General features: G+C 46.9%; 1 long non-coding RNA gene across 1 annotated transcript in view; it reads right to left on the bottom strand.

Moving 5' to 3' along the window:
* Nucleotides 1–8,232: 8,232 nt before the first annotated feature.
* Nucleotides 8,233–21,605, bottom strand: part of LOC129652432 (uncharacterized) — a 54,383-nt gene continuing 41,010 nt past the window's right edge. The window contains exon 3 of the long non-coding RNA XR_008714542.1: nt 8,233–8,641. This is a non-coding gene — a long non-coding RNA (uncharacterized LOC129652432). The remainder of the gene's footprint in view (nt 8,642–21,605) is intronic.

The raw sequence follows: 21,605 nt of genomic DNA, 5'->3' as shown, positions 1-21,605 counted from the left end.
GACATGGGATTTCCTGGTGGTCCAGTGGTTAAGAATCTACCTTGCAAAGCAGGGGATGCAGGGTCCATCCCTGGTCAGGGAACTAAGATCTCGAAGGCTGCGGAGCAACTAAGACCTGACGCAGCCAAATAAATTAAAAAAAAAAAAAGAGTAGCGTGGACAGGCCAGCCCAGGAATCCCCTGGCTCAAGGTCTGAGCAGAGACAGGAGGGACTGGAGGAGATGGGAGAGGCAGCCAGAGGCAGAAGGGGAACAGGAGGACGATCAGGCAGGGGCATGGAGGGGACCAATGTGAAAACCCCCTTCCACAGCCTCTCCTCCACTCCAATCAAGTCAAGCTCTTCAAAGCTTCCCCACACTCTTCTCATCAACTGCAAATGCAAAATGCACCCATCACTGGTTCTCATCTCCCATCCTTCCCACTGCTTACTCCCTTTCTGCAGTCCACCCCACTGGCCCGCAGTTCTTTTTGTTTTTTAAAAACCAAGTCGCCAAGCCCCTTCCTACCTAGGGCCTTTGCACAGGCCACACAGCATTAACTGCTGGAAACTGTTGACAGTCGCTGTAAAAATGCACCCTAGGGACTTCCCTGGTGGTTCAGTGGCTAAAACTCTGAGTTCCCAATGCAGGTGGCCTGGGTTCCATCCTTGGTTAGGGAACTAGATAGACCCCCACATGCCACAGCTAAAAGTTTACATGCCACAGATAAAAGATTCCACATGCCATAGCAAAGACCAAAGATCCCACGTGCCACCACTAAGACCTGGCACAGCCAAATAAATATATTTATTAAAATAAATAAATATTTATTTATTAAAAAAAAAAAAAAAAGTAGTGCCTCCAATGCAGGGGACGCCAGTTCCATCCCTGGTCGGGAAACTAAGGTCCCACATACCCTCTGGTGCACCCCCTCAAAAGAAGAAAAAAAAAAATCGCCCTAGACCAAAATAGGCAAGACTAGAACTCATCCTAAACCCGAGTCCCATGTGGATATAAACACCCTCCAAACACCCTCTGTCCCGGGGCAATCGGTCCCTGACCCGGCCACACCATCCCCAGATATTGAATGAAAGTGGAGGACGCTCACAGGGAAAGCGGGAATAGAGAGGGCATCCGCAGAGGGCACGGAACGAGAGGGTTGCAGAGAGAAATCTCTTCTGTTCGGATTTTTCCAAGAAGCTACGTGGTCCCGCGGGGACTCGCCTTCCGCGCCCTCAGCAGCTGGCGCCGCCATGGCCACTAGGGGGCAGTGTCTACCAAGGTGTCCAGGTCGGGGCTTCTGAGCCCTGCAGCTCCACGCAGCCTGGCTCAATCCGCGGGACACATGATGAAACGCAGTTCCTTTCTAGGTTTGGTGTTTGGGGTTTTTTTGTTTGTTTGTTTGTTTTTGTATCAACTGTGATTGCTTTAACTTAATTTTTCAGGTTTTTGTGTTTTTTTTTGTTTGTTTTTTTTATAAGAATTCTGAGGAAAAACGGGCAGTCATACAAAGTTGCTGCTCGCTGAACCCTGCCAGGCATGTGTCAGCTCTTCTGGAATTAGTAATAATTCCCTTCCCGAACAATTGCGAGGGCGAGTCCAGCTGAATCTAGAACGTGAGATGGTCCGGAAGGTACAGAGGAGCCCCGGGCGCTAGTGGAGCGGGTCCTCTGACCTCCATCCACCCTTCTTAACATCTCAAGCAACCTAATAATTACTTTTATTGATTGCTTACTCCCTGGCAAGCATTTCTGCAATTTCTCATTTCTTCCTCACACAATCCAGATTCAAGGCCAGACCCCCAACCCCTGCCCTACAGTAGAGAGAAGGATCCCAAAGGCAGGAATTTCCTGAGCTATTAACTGAAATGATGCTGATGAAAAATGTCCACCTACCCCCCCCCAAAAAATATGCACCTACGTGCCTGCTTATGCAGACACATACACACACACACACACTCAGACTATAGCCATCCCACCCCTCCCTCACTATCTGCCACAATTCCAGAGCGGGTCAGGGGGACTGGCAATTCTAGAAGAGATTCTTGGTAGAGGGTGGGGCCTCCTTGGGGGTGGTGAGCCTCCTGCCTCCCCTCTCCCCTACTGCTGAGTCCCCCGGGTTCCTTTGCATCCAGGTCATCTTTAACTCACATACCTTGGCCTCCAGGGAGCCATCCACCTAGGCGAGTGTTGTTCAAGCAGATAAGGATCCAGGGCCATAAAAGGTTCAGAATTTTAATTACCTATTCAGAACTAGGGAAATATTTACCTAGGGCAAATACAGCAGGTATCTGGGGATAAAAGGAAGTCCAATTATATGGCAGGGAGAGTCTCCACCTCAGAGGGGCTGCAAATGTAGGCGATCCCAAGAATGCGCGCTGTCAGCACACAGAAATGTACATTCAGTTTTAAAAGAGCAGAATGCAAGATGAACTGATCACAGCCACAGAAAGAGCACATATCTGTGTGACTCATGTTTTGGGAAAGCAGAAAAAAAATAGAGAAATGAAAGAATGTCATGGGATTCTTTTTTGTCTTTTTTTCTTTTCTGCCTGGCCACACTGGGGCCATGGCTTATCTTTGAACAGACCTCAAGCTAAGAAGGATTTTTACATTTGAAGAAAGAGGATGAGGAGAAGTGCGTCCAGCCCTAGTTAGATAAATATATAATTATATGATCAGCCTTTTTCACTATGAATATGCTAAACTCTAAAATGCAAGGAGGCCAGTGTAATGAATAGAAGCTTCCCGAGTTTGAGAAGCATTATGCGCAAACTAAGGAAAGTGAAAATGTAATATGCATGGAACCTTCCTGGTGGTCCAGTGGCTAACACTCCACACTCCAAATGCAGGGGACCCAGGTTCAATCCCTGGTCAGGGAACTAGATCCCACATGCCACAGCTAAAGATTGTGCATGCCGCAGCTAAGATCTCTCGCGGCCAAATAAATAAATAGGTTTTTAAAATTAAATGCAGTAAAAAAAATTTTTTAATAAGAAATGTAAAATGTATCTCAATAAAGCCAAACAAGTTAAAAGCAACAAATGTATTGTTAGCACTATATTACTTTTAGCATTCATACTTTTGAAGAGCCCAGAGGAAAGACGCCATTTCTTGATCATATTATAAACTAAACTGAATCTGGGAGAAATTTTTTAAAAACAAATATATTACTCCCACAACCTGCAACCAAAAGAACAATTACTATTTATTTTTTGGCCACCCCATGTGACTTGCAAGATCTTAGTTTCCAGACCAGGTATCGAACCCCTGCCCCCAGCATTGGGAGTGTGGAATCTTAATTACTGGACCACCAGAGAAATCTCAGTTAGATTTATTCTTAAAGGAAGCTGAAGAGGAGTAGTCATTACTAAACATGGCCATCATTGCAGAATCAACGTTGCAGAATCATTGCAACACTGCAGAATCCAAGGACTTGCCCTTGCCGTGTCAATATATAGCCTAAACTGATGGATCTGTAGGAAAGCTGCAGTTTTACACCCTCAACACGTGAGCGGATTGAAGTTAGCCTGGCAGGAAAATCTATAAATGATTCATGTAGCAGGAAGAGGAACCAAAACCAACCCTCATCAACTTTATCAAGATGATATGGGTAAAATAATGTCTAGTTTATGGCTAATGCAAGCAAGCTGTTTGCAGATGCCAGGGGTTTTGTGGGTAGTCATTCACCATAGGGTGGTTGTTGTTCAGAGTGGCTTCAGATAAATGATAAAGAAAACATCAGTTGATGATGAAAGGGCCACACAAACAATGCCTTCTGCAGCGTGTAATTAGGGAGCGTTCCTCCCCAGGCACTTACGGAACACACCAGTGGGCACATGGAAACAATGTGAGAATGAATCATTGAGAGTTAGCCACCCAACATATTTCCATGAGCAAACCCAAATTATGAACCTTTAGTATATGCGGAAATAAATCTGAAGATAGATTCAGCTAAGCATGCACAGTTGCTAGCATCAGAATGGATCAACCAGGGCCTTGAAACTCAGACTTGTCCCCCATCAGATGAATGGATTCCAAGCCCATGACAAGAACCTAGTTAACTCCTACAATAGCTGAAGCTGTGTGTCTGCAGCACCCAAGCATCCTGCGTGTCTGCGAGGGATTCAGCTCAAAGTGTCCTTTAGAATTCCCTCTTACGACGCTGGTGACACGTGTGGATACTCCGTCAGCCCTAGGACAGGTAGGAAATGCTGTCGGTCAGGGGCTCCCAGGGAGAGAGCCTGGGCCCTCTTCTCATCTCATGGGTAGTGAGGAGATGAGGACCGACCTCAGGGCACTGGGGCCAGAAGAAGGATCTCCTGACCTCTGACTTTATGCATCCATAGGTCTCTGAGTCCACCGCTTTCTCAATTTACCTTGAATGTGCCCCCTTCTCTCTACTCCGATCCCAGTACCACGCCTTTGCTGTCTGTGGCCTGGGATATTGCAAATAACCTCTGAACTAGTTTCCTATGGCTACTGTAATAAACTACCACAAACTTTATGTTTTTTTTTTAAATCCTCAAATGTATTATCTTATAAATCTGTAGGTCAGAAATTCAAAATTATTTCACTGGACTAAAACCCAAAGTGTTGGCAGGCTGTGCTCCTTCCGGAGACTCCCAGGGAAGAGTGTGTTTCCTTCCTTTTTCAGTTTCTAGAGGCCACCTTCATTCCTTGGCTTGCAGCCCCTGCTTCTATCTTCAAAGTCAGCAGTGCAGGCTCCACTCTCCCTCTGGCCTCCTCTTCTGCCTCTGGCCTCCTCCTCTGCCTCCCTCTTCCATGTGGATAGGCCCTTGTGACTGCTCTGGGCCCAGCCAGGTAATCCAGTGTGATCACTTCATCTCAGCATCAGCTGATTAGCAACCTTAATTCCATTTGCCACCCTCCTTTCTCTTTGTCATGTAACCTAATGTATTCACAGCTTCTGGGGATGAGATCATGGCCATTTTGGGAGACCGTTATCCTACCTCCTAAATGGCCTCTAAGATTTCAATCTCATCCCTTTCCACAATATACTTCCCATGATTGCCAAAAATCAAAGAGTCATCTTCAATGCTTTTGATGAAAATCCTTCTCTGCTAACAGTCCGCTACAGAATAAAGTCCAGACTCCCTGATAGCCTGGGAGGCCCTCCTGGGAGCCTGGCCCTGCCCGAGCTCTGGACTCAAATCCTGCTGCTTCCCCCACCTACACCGGGGGTACAGCAGTGGACAAGGCTTGGAAATAAGCTGCCCTCCAGGTTAGGCTGGTCCATTCACAGCCAGTGGATGCAGTGAGCCATCTCTGCGGAATGAATCAAGAGATAGTCTCTAGCTAGGAGGAAAGAATGCAGCCACACCCGACACTCCACCAGGGTGATGAGAGAGTCATCTGGGGTGTGGCACTAGAATGTGGGTGTCGTGTAGGACATGGAACTCCAACCCGATGTCCTGGGCCAAAGAGAAGGAAATGGATTGCATCGAGAGGGAGGCACAGGGGTTCTGAGTGGAGAGAAAGAGCGGTGGAAGAACGCTTAGCGGTTCTAACTGCGCCCCCCTCCCGACCTTCCTGACGCTCGTCTGCAGGAGAGGGCATGCCTTTCGGTTCACTAGCCTCTGATTGATGAACCTGCTAATATGCTTTTTTTTTTGGCTGCCCACAGGCTACTCTAGTTGCTGCACACGGGCTTCTCTAGTCATGGTGAATGGACTCTCTAGACAAAATCGCGTATTTTCAGGGTGGTACACCTATAGTTTGCATGGGCTATCTAGTCGCCCTGCAGCACGTGGGATCTTAGTTGCCTGACAAGGGATCGAACTTGAATCCCCTGTATTGGAAGGCGGATTCTTAACCACTGGACCACCAGGGAAGTCCCTCCACCAAAGTGCTTCTGGTTGCAGCTCTCAGTCTGGACGCTCAGTTTAGTGTGCAGCCGCCCTTGGGAGATGCAACTCTTATACTGTGTCCCTCAGGCAGGTCCTGAGGCTACAGAACCACGAGGTATACCTGGGCAGGGCTGTCTAAGGACAACCAGAACCCACTTCTCATCAGTCCCCCAACCCAGGGGGATGGGGCAGAAGGGAGAGCAAAGGGCCCATGTCCTAATGTTACCAGCCCAGGACAGACCACCTTCCCAGCGGCAGACCTCCTTCCTCGGGTGACACTTCCCGCATTACCACGCAGCACACATTAATATTGGAACAGGCAACAAACCCTACTCCCGCCTCCCCAGACTCTAGTCTCCCCTTTCCAAAAAGTCACCTGAAGACCCAAGCTCCATCCTCCATGCCCTATGCAACATCTGGAACATAGCTATATATATAATATATATATTTTAAAATTCATTATTTTATCTAAAATTCAAATTTAACCAGGCATCTTGCATTGATCTTATGGGAAAACCCAAACAAACTTTTTGACCAACCTGAAAAGTTGGCTTAAAGCTCAACATTCAGAAAACTAAGATCATGGCATCCGGTCCCATCACTTCATGGGAAATAGATGGGGAAACAGTGGAAACAGTGTCAGACTTTATTTTTCTGGGCTCCAAAATCACTACAGATGGTGAATGCAGCCATGAAATTAAAAGACGCTTACTCCTTGGAAGGAAAGTTATGACCAACCTAGATAGCATATTGAAAAGCAGAGACATTACTTTGCCAACAAAGGTCTGTCTAGTCAAGGCTATGGTTTTTCCTGTGGTCATGTATGGATGTGAGAGTTGGACTGTGAAGAAAGCTGAGTGCCAAAGAATTGATGCTTTTGAACTGTGGTGTTGGAGAAGACTCTTGAGAGTCCCTTGGACTGCAAGGAGATCCAACCAGTCCATTCTGAAGGAGATCAGCCCTGGGATTTCTTTGGAAGGAATGATGCTAAAGCTGAAACTCCAGCACTTTGGCCACCTCATGCAAAGAGTTGACTCATTGGAAAAGACTCTGATGCTGGGAGGGATTGGGGGCAAGAGGAGAAGGGGACGACAGAGGATGAGATGGCTGGATGGCATCACTGACTCGATGGACGTGAGTCTCAGTGAACTCCGGGAGTTGGTGATGGACAGGGTGGCCTGGCGTGCTGCGATTCATGGGGTCGCAAAGAGTTGGACACGACTGAGCGACTGATCTGATCTGATCTGATCTGAATATTGTTATCTGCGAAATCTGGCAACTTTAAGATTCCTTCAAGGCTCAGCTCCTGGGATTTCCCTGGTGGTCCAGTGGTTAAGAATCCACCTTCCAATGCAGGGGATTTGGGTTTGAACTCTGGTCAAAGAACTAAGATCCCACATGCTGAAGGACAGCTAAGCCCACGTGCCTTAACTACAGAGCCCACAGGCTCTGGAACCCATACACCAAAACTAAGACCCGATGTGGTCAAAAAACAATACAATAAATAAACTTTAAAGAAAAAATACATCTTTGCAAAAAAAAGCAAAATAAAACTCAGCTCCTGGACTCTTCCTCTAGTGGATAAGTTAAGACCAGTGTGGAAACTAAGACTGTAGATTAAGTACATTACAGGAATGGAGAGCCTTTTTATTCCCCCTCTCTTCTTCCCGGTGGGACCACATTGATGACCAAATGGTGCCAGGGAAGTAACCCTGACTCCCAAAGTCAGGGCCATCACTCTATGGCCAACCTGTTGGAGGAAGGCAAGTACTTTGTGGGCAGGAAGTTCTAACCAAAGTCATCAACACATTCCCCAAAATCAGAAACTTACCCTTCCTTTCTTCTTTCCTGTTTCTCATAAAGATGAGATTGGCCAATGAAACTGGATTCTCTGAACCCACAAACCCATCTGAAATGTATTCACTTCACGATCAATAAATTTCAAGACCTGACTATTCTGCAATTGCATTGATGTTGAAGATGTTAAGTATTAACTCAAAACCAAAACAAAAATTATCTTTTGATATCTACACCATAGACTAGAATTTCAGACTGTACCCCAGTGACCCGAAACTTTGAAAAATTCTTTGCCTAAAGAAATGTATTGAATGATGTGTTGAAAATATTGATTTGTGTGTGTGTGTATGTAGACTAATAAAGAAACTCAGGGAGATGGGGAAGGACAGGGAAGCCTGGCATGCTGCAGTCCATGGGGTCACAAAGAGTCAGACACGACGGAGCAACTGAACAACAACAAAAATGAAGAAAAAGTGGGGAGAGGGGAAGGGAAGAAAGATGGAGAAAGAAAGGAGAGGAAGGAGAGGAGCTGATGTTCTGTGTCTTCATCACTTGGGGGCAGGAGTCAGATACTGACTCTCAAAAATAGTGTCAAACAGTTGCTGCCTGTCTTCAACACGCCCAGTAATTTTAACAACGCCAGGGAGAGGAGTAGTGAAAAGGCTGACTCAACATAGATGCTTGATAGGATGTTTATTGAGTAAATAAGTGAGGAACCATCACCTAAGCCCTGTCACCAAAGCGCACTCTGGTTACAAACCCGCTCCCATGGAAAGTGACGAAATGCACCAGGAACAGCTGGCACTCAGCAGTCCTGCCTCTAGAACTGGCTGGGGCGCTAACAGCCACCTCGTGGAAGGTGTTCCTTTAACTGCAGGTGTTTGTTTCCTTTGGCACGGCGATATGTAATTTCCCATTTTTAGAACAATGCTACAAAGAACCGTCACAAAAACAACCTTCGGAGGGGGCGGGTTTCTTCCTGGCCTCGGCTACAGCCCTGTAAAACAACAATAGCAAAGCGATTTTTATTCAAAACATGGTTTGCATCTCCCCCACGAAATCAGGAGGGCTTTCTAGTTAACTGTGCACAGGCTGAAGAAAAAAAATGTTCCCCCCCCACCCCTTGGAAGAGCATCCTAACAAATGCTTGCCTTTGGGAGGGGTCAGTCTGGAAGTGATTCCACAGTGGAATCTGTTTTGGTCTTGACACGCCTCCCTCTGAGGGTTCCCATGTGGCAGGGGGAGAAAGGAAGCCCGGAGAAAGGCAGGGTCTGTCCTTCGGGTGCCCCGAGCAAGTCTGAGGCCAGAGAGGACAGTGTGTTCTTGAGAACGTGCCAACAGCAGGCCGGAGGTGGTGAGGAACCGGGGCGGGGTGAGATGCGCGACCTCTGGTCTTAGCCATTAAGGAGCCTCTCATCATCGTCTCCAAACCAACTTTCTTCCTGCTTCCTACACGCCAGAGAGGAGCTCCCAGACTTGAGTCCTCACTCCCCCTTTGCCATCTACCTGCACCCTCCTTCCATCCCACCCCCTCCACTCATCTCTACCTGTGGCCGAGCTGATTTCACTTCCCACATGGGTCTGCACACCCCACCTTCCTCCTCCACCCACCCTGCTCAAGAATGTTCCACGATATCAGTTCCTCTAGAAAATGTCCGTCCTTCTTGGTGGGCCAGTCTCCCTTTCCAACTTGATCTTCTACTGTCTCAACATAAATCTTAGGCACTCACCCAAACGGTGGGCTCACTCTCCCCCAGTCCCACCTCCTCTAGGCACCCCCTCCTTCTCCCTCCCCTGACTTAGAATGACCTCGGTTCTCTCTCTAGGTGCAAATCCTACCCCTTTTTGAAGGTCCACACAAATAATACCATCCTGCTGATCAATCTGGTTGAAAATGACCTCCATCCCCTCTCCCTCACTGAAGCACTACAATTCTGCCCCCTTCTCTCTGTATCTCCACTTTGTGAAGAAATCATTAGCATAACCTTTTTCCCCCCAAACATGTGTTGAATGGTTTAGAGGAGTAAAGTCTTTTTAAGAAGGTTGAGGGACTTCCCTGGCAGTCCAGTGGTTAAGATTCCATACTTCCAATGTAGGGGTCCAGATTCAATCCCAGGTTGGGAGAACTAAGATCCCACATGCTGTGCATCCTGCCCAAAAAATTAAAAATAATAACAGTGTTGGAGGGAATTATTAAAAGGGAGTCAGTAAAGGGAAAACTCTGACATTTCTACACCACCCTCTTCTGAGGGCTTGCTATGGGGCTGACACTGAGCTGAGCACTTCCTACGTACGACCTCGTTCTACCCTCTCAATGAGACTACAAGGCAGGTACCGCAGTCCCTTGTGTACAGACAAGGAACCAAGGGCTTTGAGAGATTTCCCGAGAGCCTCACAGTTTAAGGGGAGCGCAGCTGGAGTTCAAGCTTGGCTCACAACACGGATTGCTATGGCCAATAATCAGTACTTCATTCTCAGAGAATTTACAACACAGAACAGTTAGGATGAACTGGCAGGGTAGGAAACCATGAGTTCTTTCTTCTTCCGATTGGAACAAATTCATGGAAAGGATGCATAAAAGGGATTTTAAAAAGAAGAAAAAGGGATTTGAGTTCCTAGAATATTAGGATATATGACGAAGTTCTCTATGTGCTGTGCTGTGCTAAGTCGCTTCAGTCGTGTCCAACTCTTTGCAACCCTATGAACTGTAGCCCTCCTGGTTCCTCTGTCCATGGGATTCTCCAGGCAAGAATACTGGAGTGGGTTGCTGTGCCCTCCTCCAGGAGATCTTCTCGAACCAGGGATGGAACCTGCACCTCTTGCATTGGCGGATGGGTTCTTTACCACTAGTGCCACCTGGAAAGCCCTGAAATTCTCTGTAAGATATGGTATCTAAGGACTTCCCTGGTGGTCCAGCAGTTCAGATTCCGTGATTCCAATACAGTGGGTATGGGTTTGATCCCTGGGCAGCAGCAAGAGTTCTGATTGTGGAGTTCAAGTCCTGACCCCTGCGCCTACCAGCTGAGGGTCTCAGACAAGCTAGTGAACCTCTCTAAGCCTCAGTTTCCTCATCTATAAAATGAGCATAGTTACCTGGCCAAAGGGGACTTTGGGTGGATGAAGTGAAATAATCTATATGAAGCTCCTGGTACATATAAGGTGTTTAATACATTATTATTACTGTTATTACTTCCCTTAGACATGAGAATCTGCATTCCTTTTCATTTGTTTTAAACCAAAGCATCACATGTAAAAAGTACATAAAATGCATTCATCTACTAAATCATCTACTTTTATATGCTTGATAATCATCTACATTTATATGCACGTATATACCCACCACCCCAGTCCACATACAAACGATTTCTGTCTCCCTCCAAAGTTCCCTCCTGCACCTTCTCATTCCATATACCCACCAAACACACCCATCATCAGACTCATCATAGTTTCTCTTTGCTTCTCCCTGAACTTCAGATGTCTAGCCAAAGCTATGGTTTTTCCAATAGTCATGTATGGATGTGGGGTTGGACTATAAAGAAAGTTGAGTGCCAAAGAATTGATGCTTTTGAACTGTGGTGTTGGAGAAGATTCTTGAGAGTCCCTTGGACTGCAAGGAGATCCAACCAGTCAGTCTTAAAGGAAATCAGTCCTGAATATTCATTGGAAGGACTGATGCTAAAGCTGAAACTCCACTTAAAAAAGACTTTACTTTGGCCACTTGATGTGAAGAACTGACTCATTGGAAAAGAACCCGATGCTGGGAAAGATTGAAGGCTAGAGGAGAAGGGGACGACAGAGGGTGAAAGTGTTGGATGGCATCACTGACTCGATGGACATGAGTTTGGGCAAGCTCTGGGAGTTGGTGATGGACAGGGAGGCCTGGTGTGCTGCAGTCCATAGGGTTGCAAAGAGCTGGACACGACTGAGTGACTGAACTGAACTGCACTGAACTTCGGATGAATGGATGCAGACAGTGTGCAATCTGTCAAGGTTGCGTGTGTGGCGCTCCATCGTATGAATCAGTACCATCGTACCACAATCAGTGTTTCCAGTCTTCATTGATGGGATTGGGCAGTAGCTCCTTCGAACACTCTGTACATAATTTTTGGTCAGCCCAGGCACTGGATATATATATACCTGTGAGAGGAATTACTCGATTCGAGAGTAGGCATAGCTTTAAGTGTGCTAGAATCTGCCAGTGTTCCGACGGGGCTATGTTATGTCTATGTCCCCCACAGCAATGCACCGTAGTTTCAGTGGTTCCATGTCTTTAATGGCACCTGGCGTTCACTCTTATTTTAGTATTTCTGGTGGCTGTGTAGAGGTATCTCTTTGTGGTTTTAATTTGCATTTTGCTGATGAGTAATGATATTGAGCCCCTTTTCATACTTTATTTGGCCATCTGTACATGCTCTTCTGTGAGTGTCTGCAAGGTTTTTGCTCAGCTTTTATTGGGTTGTTTGCCTTTTTCTTATTGATTTATAGTGGTTCTTCATTGACTCTGGAAATGATATATGTACAGATATATATATTGCAGCTATCTTCTTCCAAAACTGAGACTTTCCATTTCATGTTTTTAAAGTTGCCTTTTAAAAATTTATTTTTTTACTTGAAGTTGATTTACTATGTTATGTTAGTTTCAGGTGTACAGCAAAGTGATTCAGATTTTTTTTTCATATACTTTTCCATTATAGGTTATTATGAAATATTGAGTACAGTTCCCTGTGCTATACAGTAGGTCTTTGTTGGTTATCTATTTGATACATAGCAATGTATATCTGTCAATCCCAAGCTCCTAACTTGTCCCTCCTTCCCTTTCCCCTTTGATAACTAAAAGTGTGTTTTCCGTGTCTGTGAGTTGATTTCCATTTGGTAAATAAGTTCACTTATATCATTTTTTTAGATTCCACATATAAGTGATAACATATATTCACATTTCTTTGTCTGATTTACCTCACTTAGCTTGATAATCTCTAGGTCATCCATGAAGCTGCAAATGGCATTATTTCATTCTTTTTTATGGCTGAGTAATATTCCATTGTGTGTATATATCACATCTTCTTTAGCCATTCATCTGTCAATAGGCACTTAGGTTGCTCCCATGCCTTGGCTATAATGAATAAGACTGCTATGAACATTGGGGCTGCACGTATCTTTCCTAATTAGAGTTTTCCTCTTTTCATGTTTTTAACAGTGCTTTTGATGAAGAGCCCTGGTGGCTCAGAGGGTAAAGTGCCTGCCTGAAACACAGGAGACCCGGGTTCAATCCCTGGGTCGGGAAGATCCCCTGGAGAAGGAAATGGCAACCCACTTTAGTACTCTTGCCTGGAAAATCACATGGACGGAGGAACCCGGTAGGCTACAGTCCATGGGGGTCTAAAAGAGTTGGACCCAACTGAGCGACTTCACTTTCACTTTGATGAAGAGAAGCTTTTAATTTTGATAAAGTACAATTTATCTATTTTTCTTCTATGGTTAAAAAGTGCTTTTCGGTGTTCTCTTTTAGAAATGTTTGCCCACCTCCACAGTCATGAAGACACTCCATATTAATTTCTTTTAATAATCTCATGTTTGTGGTATCTTCCTGTCAAGTTGGAGATTGATTGTTAATTCAATGAGGAGCAAAGCTCTCACAGGAAACATTAATGAAGCATGACCGGCTCACATGATAATGCTCAGGCGGTAATGACTGCCTAGGTCTTGGGACCCTCCAGCCTGCTCTTTGGCGGCATCAACAGGCACCCTTGCTGACTGGCTGCTCCGCTGAGATTTCACTGGAGGAGCCCCTAAGAGAGGAGCAGCATCTTTTAGAGTGAATCTCGGAGGAGGAGATGGCAGTCCCCCTCAGTGTGGGCCCAGCAACTCACACTCACACCCCCCACGGTAATCACCTTGCAAGCACATCCTTCTCTTCCCCTCTAAAAACCTTTCCCCATGCATTTCCTGTGCTCCCTAAAATTTCCCTTACATTGTCATTTGTCTAGCCATTTATCAACTGGGGGCATTTGTTATACGTTTGTCTTTTAAATCATTTCTTCCCTTCTGTCTCTCCATCCCTAAAAGCATCATTTCTCAACCTCAGTCCTGTTTTCACTGTGGACCCGATACTCCTGTGCTGGTGGGTGAGGGTCTCTACACTGGAGGATGCAGGACTCTCCCTGTTTCTCTTTTTCCTACCTTCCTTCTCCCTGTCAATCAAGAAACCCACAGGAAAAGTGAGGGGGTGGCTGGGAGGTGAATCATAGCTTTTTCAAGCTCACAGGGCCACAGATATGATCTAGTGCAACCCCCGCTTTTACAGTTGAGGAAACGGATCTGAGTGGGGGAGGGGAGGATGCATCAGAGACAAATAAGGGAATAAGGGGTGGGTTGAGGGAGGGGAAGGCAAGTGCCAGGCCACAGAGGAAATCAAAATTCCAGGGCCTGAAGCAGAAATTCCAGTCCCACCAGGGAACCTGGGATTGCCTCCCACAGCTCCTTTCTCTCTCTAAGCCACGAGCTCCATTCCAGAAACAACCCAGTACTGGTCAGATGGAGGTACAGAACCAGAAACAACAAGACCCCAGCATGGGGTCAGGAGTGTCGGTCCCTGGCAGCCCATGCCAGCGCTTCCAGTGGACACAGATGACCACAATATCAGCGAGGGTGTTTCATGATGACTAATGCTATAAGTCATATATATATGACTAATCTTAGCTTAATCCTATAATTATGAGGGAACTGAAGGTCAGGCCACCTGGCCACACCTGTCCCAGTGGAGAAGTTACAGAGCAAGAGATCCATGAGAGCAGGAGGGAGCCCTGAGACCGTGTCAGTCCTGGCCTGTCTCCAGGCAGGCAGATGGCTTGGGAGAGCCCTCGGTCAGAATCTCCCAAGTCACACGGTGGGTGTTAACACCTGTTGAGCGCTTACTATGCCCTGGACACTGTTCTAAACAGCCTGTGAATACATGAATTCAGTCCCTCGTCCCCAAGCCTCTGAAGGAGACACTGTCATTCTCCCATGTTGGAGATGCTGATACGGATCCCAGGGAAACCTTGGTCAAGCATCAGGGTGCTCTCCAGGAGCATCTTTATGGGGTCACAAGGCAACGCAAATCACCCCCTTCCTACTGTAGCCCATGTCAACCTCACCCCCTCACACAAGTGTGGAGGCACTCTGGTGTGTAAAGGCCTATCCCTGTAGATATATACCTATCCCTATAGGTACACAGTGGAATACTACTCGGCCATACAAAAGAATGCGATAATGCCATTTGTGCAACATGGACGGACCTAGAGATTGTTATCATACTAAGTGAAGTAAGTCAGAGAAAGACAAATATCGTAGGATATCCCTTATATGTGGAATTTTAAATGTGATATAAACAAGCCTATTTACAAAATAGAAACAGACTCACAGGCATAGGAGAAAAACAAACTTACAGTTACCAAAGGGGGCAGGGGGTAGGGGAGGAATAAATTAGGAGTTTGGGATTAGCAGATACAAACTACCATATATAAAATAGATAAACAACAAAGTCTTACTATATAGCATGGAACTATATTCAGTACCATATAATAAACCATAATGGAAAAGAATATGAAAAACAATATATATTTATATGTATAACTGATCACTTTGCTTTACACCAGAAACTAACACAATATTGCAAATCAACTATACTTCAATTTAAATTTTTTTAAATAAAAATAAAGGGAGTTCTCTGTTGGTCTGGTGGTTAGGATTCTGCACTTTCACTACTGAGGGCCCAGATTAAATCCCTGGATGGGGAACTGAGATCCCAAAAGACGAGTGTCAAGGCCAAAATTAATAAATAGTAAATCAAATGTAAATTTAAATAAATAATCTTTTTTAAAAAGCCTAGGCCAAGAACCTACACAAAGCCCTGGATGGCGATCAAGATTTTAGTGGTACATGATGAACATTTTTACTTTAGCAGTTATGAATTTGTTTCAGTGCTTACTAGAAAACGTCCAGGTTTCATTGATGGTAGTGATATAGAGATTTTTTTGTAATTAAATATAAGTTTTTAAATTTATTTTCTTAATTAATTTATTTACTTCGAGGCTGCTCTCGATCTTTGTTGCTGCTCCCAGGCTTCTCATTACCATGACTTCTCTTGTTGCCGAGCACCAGCTCTGGAGCACAGGCTCAGAGCTGTGGTGCCCCGGCTTAGTTGCTCCACGGCATGTGGGATCTTCCTGGACCAGGGATCAAACCAGTGTCCCTGCATTGCAAGGCGGGTTCTTAACCACCAGACCACGAGTTATGTATGCTGTGCTCAGTTGTGCCCGACTCTTTTGTGATGTCATGGACGGTGGCCCGCCAGGCTCCTCTGTCCACGGGATTCTCTAGGCAAGAACACTGGAGTGGGTTGCCATTTCCTTCTCCAGGGGAATCTTCCCCACCCAGGGATGGAACCCTGCATCTCCTGGGTTTCCTGCATTGGCAGGCGGATTCTTTACCACAGTGCCACCTGGGAAGCCCTAAATGTAAGGTTTTTTAAATAAACCTACTTAAAGACAGTTATCAAACAAATAGCAAGTGATGGGATGTGGATGTGACAGAAATTCTGATGAGGGACTTCCGTGTGGGCAAGCCTGCTCTGGTCTCGTCTCATCTTGAGAACAGCTGACCCCTGCCGGAGCCCCTTGAAGACCTGGGCTGTCCCCTCACACCTCTTATTCCCCACTGCCATCCTCAGAGCCTCTTTCTCAACAGCCTTGAAGATCAGAGTCAAATAGCTCTCTGCCGTCTCTGCCCCTTTCCACATGTGGGTCATTATTTTAGGATTTTCTCTGTTTTCTGGTGATGAAAGAGTAACCCAGCAAGGCTGATAAATATACTCAAATCCACAAGTAAGAGGCCAAGTGTGATGACAGAAAGGAATGAGGAAACCCCACCCCATTTTCTCTGGACCTGGTCCTGGGCGTTCTGCCCCCAGCTGGACTTCTGAGGCTGGGGCCATGCCAGCCCCGGGGATCCTCCACTGAGGGTCTCTCCCCAGCACTGTTCTGTGACCTGGACGATGTGCCCAAGGACCCTGCCCTCTCCCCCATCTTCCTGGGGACACGGTGGCATGGAGCAGCCTCGTGGCTCCTGTCTCGAGAGCCTACAGGGAGTCCCGTGGGTTCAACAGCCCTCTCTGCTCAGCCAGCCTCCAATGGTACTGCTTTCCTGGTGGGACACGAAGGACTGTCCTTCCTGGGCAAATAGGGAACGTTTTCAGAGAACACTCATAAATGAGATCAGGAGGACTCACTCCAAGCCCCGGGGATATAATGATAAATAACAGGAGGGGATTTGAACCAGCCACCAAACCCCACTGTCCCCAGAGATTTCTCAAGATGGGAATCAGATGTCATTGGCCTGCAAGTGTCTGGCTGGCTCCTGGGCGCCACCTCCCCCAGAGCTGGGCAGATGCCCAGCGGAGGAAGACTGAGCCTCTCAGGGCATTGTTCTCTCGCAGAAGAGGATCTCGAAAGCAGAAGGAAATTAGAAACAACCATACGATGAATACCAGATTCTCCTCTCTCCCTGCTTCGGCTGCCAGAAGATTAAGCAGCAGGGCTGGCTGACAGCTCACCCCACCCAGCAGCTGCGGGCCCTCCAGGACACCACTCCACGGGAAGGGCTGGTCCCCCAGGCCTCGCTGTTCCCTGCTGCTGTCCACGGTGTCCATTTTCCTTCTCCACTGAGATGCTGGTGGTTCCTCAAGGGCATGTCTGGAGCTTCCTCCCCACAAGGCACAACAGCAACAAGCCCCGGGCACCCTGTGTTTGTTGACTGCGTGACTGATTCACTCTGGGCCACCGTCTAAGCACTTCCCAGGTATAAATTCAGTGACTCTCCCCATAGTCACCCTGTAGGGGAGAAATTATCATGAGCCCCCTCTTAGAGATGATGAAGTGGGGTCCAGGCAACCCAGCCAACTGGGCAGGACTAATCCAATGTGGCAGCTTTGACGGGATCAGACCATTTTGCCCCTCACTTCTCACCAACGTCAGCCTCCCCCAGCGACTCCGTGAGATGTGCATGAAGCCCAAAGTCCTACCCCAGGTTCTGGATAAGGAGGATGATCCCTGGACAGATGTATTCCCTTCAGAACCCACACCCCAGAGACAGCACGGGCTGGGGAGTTTTTGAGGAGGTGTCAATCTTACCAACTCAGCATCCACACACTCCTGCTAAGAACTTTTCCTTAAAAATGCATTTTTTTTCCCTGTTGGGGCTAATATTCATTTTTACATAATGTTGTGTTATATGCCACCTACGTAAGCAGACACGAGCCTCCAATGTTGTGGAATACTGAGCTCATGCCTCTAGTCAAACTGCTGTTTGCTTTCTGCTGCAGCCATAGCTACGATCGGAATAAACAGAGGAGAGAGGTTTGGCTCCCGGTCCTATGAGCTGGGTGCTGTGCCACCATTCCCCCAAACAAAGGGGAAAGATGCCAGGAGGGACGGACCGGGGCTAATGGGGAAGAAAAACGCTCTTCTATTCCAGGGGCTACTGAGCAGGGTCACAACTCCCCAGAGAGGGGTGGGGAGGGGGCAAGGAGGCATTCCCTTAACCCCTGTGCGGAGCCAGCAAGTTCTCTAGCTGTGGGAAGCGGAGGGAGGAGCCGGGCGCCGTGACCCACAGCCCTGCGCATGATGTCAGACTTGGAAGGTGCCAGCGAATCCCAGCTTGTCCGTGATGGGCCTGGACCTGGATCCCAAGGCCTCTCTGTCCAGCCCAGGGCTCTCGCTGTCCACCCTGCTGGCCACTGGCTTCAGGATCTGACAGCCCCATGCTGTGTGTGCAGTGACCTCCGCCCTCGGGATCATACTGTGAGGTAGCCATGCCTCTGACCATGTCCTGGGCTGCTGCATCCATCTGAACAAGAAAACCCGAGGATGGGCTTTGTTCTTGGACTCTCCAGTGTATGATCACACAAGTGTGATCTGTTTCTTTAGAGTCTGGTATGTTGCTGTTTTTCAGTTGCTAAGTCTAGTCCGATTCTTTGCAACCCCATGGACTCCAGGCTCCTCTGTCCTTCACTATCTCCTGGAGTTTGCTCAAATTCCAAGCATTGAGTCGGTGATGTTATCTAACCATGTTATCTAACCATCTTATTCTCTCCGGCTCCCTTCTCCTTTTGCCTTTAATCTTTCCCAGCATCAGGGTCTTTTCCAATGAGTCAATTCTTTGCATGAAGTGGCCAAAGTATTGGAGCTTCAGCATCAGTCCTTCCAATGGATATTCAGGCTTGATTTCCTTTAGGATTGACTGGCATTATCTCCTTGCCAGTTCAGGGAGATCTCTTGAGAGTCTATTATATCAAATGTTAAGACAAATGTTGATGTAAAGATCAGGGTTACGGATTCAATTTCTAAATAAGCCAGTGGTCATATCAAGGGAAATAAGGAAATTTCATCCCCCCCAGGGGTCTTCACCATCCTGCCCACCTCCAGTCTCAGAAGGCATCTGAGTCTTTCCAGAAAAACTTCCCCTGTGTTCCAGTAACAGCCAGCATCTCTTGTGCAGTGATCTCACCCCCAGGTTTCTTTCAGGGCACAGGAATCAACTGCAATCTTGCTTCAAAATCCTCACCTTCTCTCTCCTGCTGGCTTCTTCTGCTCTGCCTATACACACCTTCAAGTATGCCTCGAATGAAAATTCAGGCCTCCTGTGTCTGCCTCCTGTGCCCAGAGAGGTCCCATCTCTCCTCTTACCTTGAACTCCAAACTTCCCGGTAGTCCACTTTCATCTCTTGAACTTCCCCCCAGGATTCCTAAGGCCCCTGCCGTGTACAACCCAGCCTGGCTACTCAATGGGAACTGCCTCTCAAGAGTCATAAAAAGTCTAGAAGCATTGAAGCTCACAGCCACTCTCTCAACACCCATTCCATTTGACTTCCTTTTGGCAATGAACCCAACAGAAAAGGACCCAAGGAAGAAAAGATTCTTCCTTGCAAGAGGTACATGGGGTAAGCACTGTTCGTTGCCTATTCAAAGCCATTTCCCTTCTCCTTAGCTGGCAGAATCCCAACTTGGGTCAAACACAGGAAGGAGATTCTTTTATTTCAGCTTCCAGTCCAACAGCAACATAGGTCCTTTCTGACCAGTGGGACATAGGTGGAGATCAGCTGGGGTCTTCTGGGGACAGCCCCCCACCACCACCCACCCCCACAAATAAGACGGAGACATGAGGACAAGACTGCTGTTTCCTGCTCTGCCCAGGCGGCTCTGTTTCCTGTCTTTGAACTTAGCCGTGTGAGAATGTGATTCCTGAAGCTGAGGGAAGGTCAAGAGGACCTCAGTGACACTGACCGGAGATCTGCAACTGACCATCTTAACCATGAGAAAAAATAACCCCTCTTACTCAAAGACACAGAAATAAACTATGGCTACCAAAGGGGAAAGGGGGTGGGTGGAGGGATTAAAAGACGCTTACTCCTTGGAAGGAAAGTTATGACCAACCTAGAGAACATATTAAAAGGCAGAGACATTACTTTGCCAACAAAGGTCCATCTAGTCAAGGCTATGGTTTTTCCAGTGGTCATGTATGGATGTGAGAGTTAGACTATAAAGAAAGCTAAGTGCTGAAGAATTGATACTTTTAAACTGTGGTGTTGGAGAAGACTCTTGAGAGTCCCTTGGACTGCAAGGAGATCCAACCAGTCCATGGGAGATCAGTCCTGGGTGTTCATTGGAAGGACTGATGCTGAAGCTGAAACTCCAATACTTTGGCCACGTAATGCAAAGAGCTGACTCATTTGAAAAGACCCTGATGCTAGGAAAGATTGAGGGCAGGAGGAGAAGGGGACAACAGAGGATGAGATGGTTGGATGGCATCACCGACTCAATGGACATGGGTTTGTGTAAACTCCGGGAGTTGGTAATGGACAGGGAGGCCTAGCGTGCTGTGGTTCATGGGATCTCAAAGAGTCAGACACGACTGAGCAACTGAAATAGAACTGGAAATGGAGGGATAAATTAGGAAGCTGGGATTAACATATACACACTACTGTGTATAAAAGAGATAAGCAACAAGGACCTACTATATAATTCAGGGAACTCTACTTAATATGATGTAATAACCTATAAGGGAAAAGAATCTGAAAAAGAGTATATACATATATATTCTGAATCTTTGTGCTATATACCTGAAACTTACACAATACTGTAAATTAACTGTACTTCAATTTTTAAAACTAAAAATAAATCCCTCTTGTCTACATCATCACTGGACAGATTTGCTGTTAGCTGTAGCCAAAAGGGTCCCCTACCAATGCTAAAGCTGAAACTCCAGTACTTTGGCCACCTCATGCGAAGAGTTGACTCACTGGAAAAGACTCTGATGCTGGGAGGAATTGGGGGCAGGAGAAGAAGGGGACGACAGAGGATGAGGTGGCTGGATGGCATCACTGACTCGATGGACGTGAGTCTGAGTGAACTCCGGGAGTTGGTGATGGACAGGGAGGCCTGGAGTGCTGCTATTCATGGGGTCGCAAAGAGTCGGACACGACTGAGCGACTGAACTGAACTGAACTGAACCAATGTGTCACGCCTCTCCTCTTGTTGACTCCACCCTTCTATCCCTCATTCTCAAGTCCCCTGGACAGCCCCTCCACCACCCCCTTGAAAATCAGTGTTCTCCTGGCCCTCTGTGTTCCCTACGTGCATACCCCCATCAGTCACCTGTTCATCAATTCAGCAAATACCTGTTGGCACCTTCTCTGTGCCAGGTTTCCCTCACAGACTTGACACTCAGGTGGGGAGACAAAAAATAAACAAGATGAGTCAATAAGAATGCCAAGTTGTGATCAGTGAGTGCTCTGAGTGAAATGACTGGCTAAAGAGGATATTGAGAAGGCTGTGGAGTCTCCTTGGGTCTTGGACAGTGATCAAAGAGGCAACGTTTATGCTGAAGTGTGAAGAATGAGAAGAAGCTGGCCATTCCAGACAGTGGCA

Source organism: Bubalus kerabau, chromosome 5 (assembly GCF_029407905.1).
Source record: "Bubalus kerabau isolate K-KA32 ecotype Philippines breed swamp buffalo chromosome 5, PCC_UOA_SB_1v2, whole genome shotgun sequence".
Lineage (NCBI taxonomy): Eukaryota > Metazoa > Chordata > Mammalia > Artiodactyla > Bovidae > Bubalus > Bubalus kerabau.
Note: the sequence above shows the minus strand (reverse complement) of the source record. Positions and strands in the feature narration are given on the sequence as shown.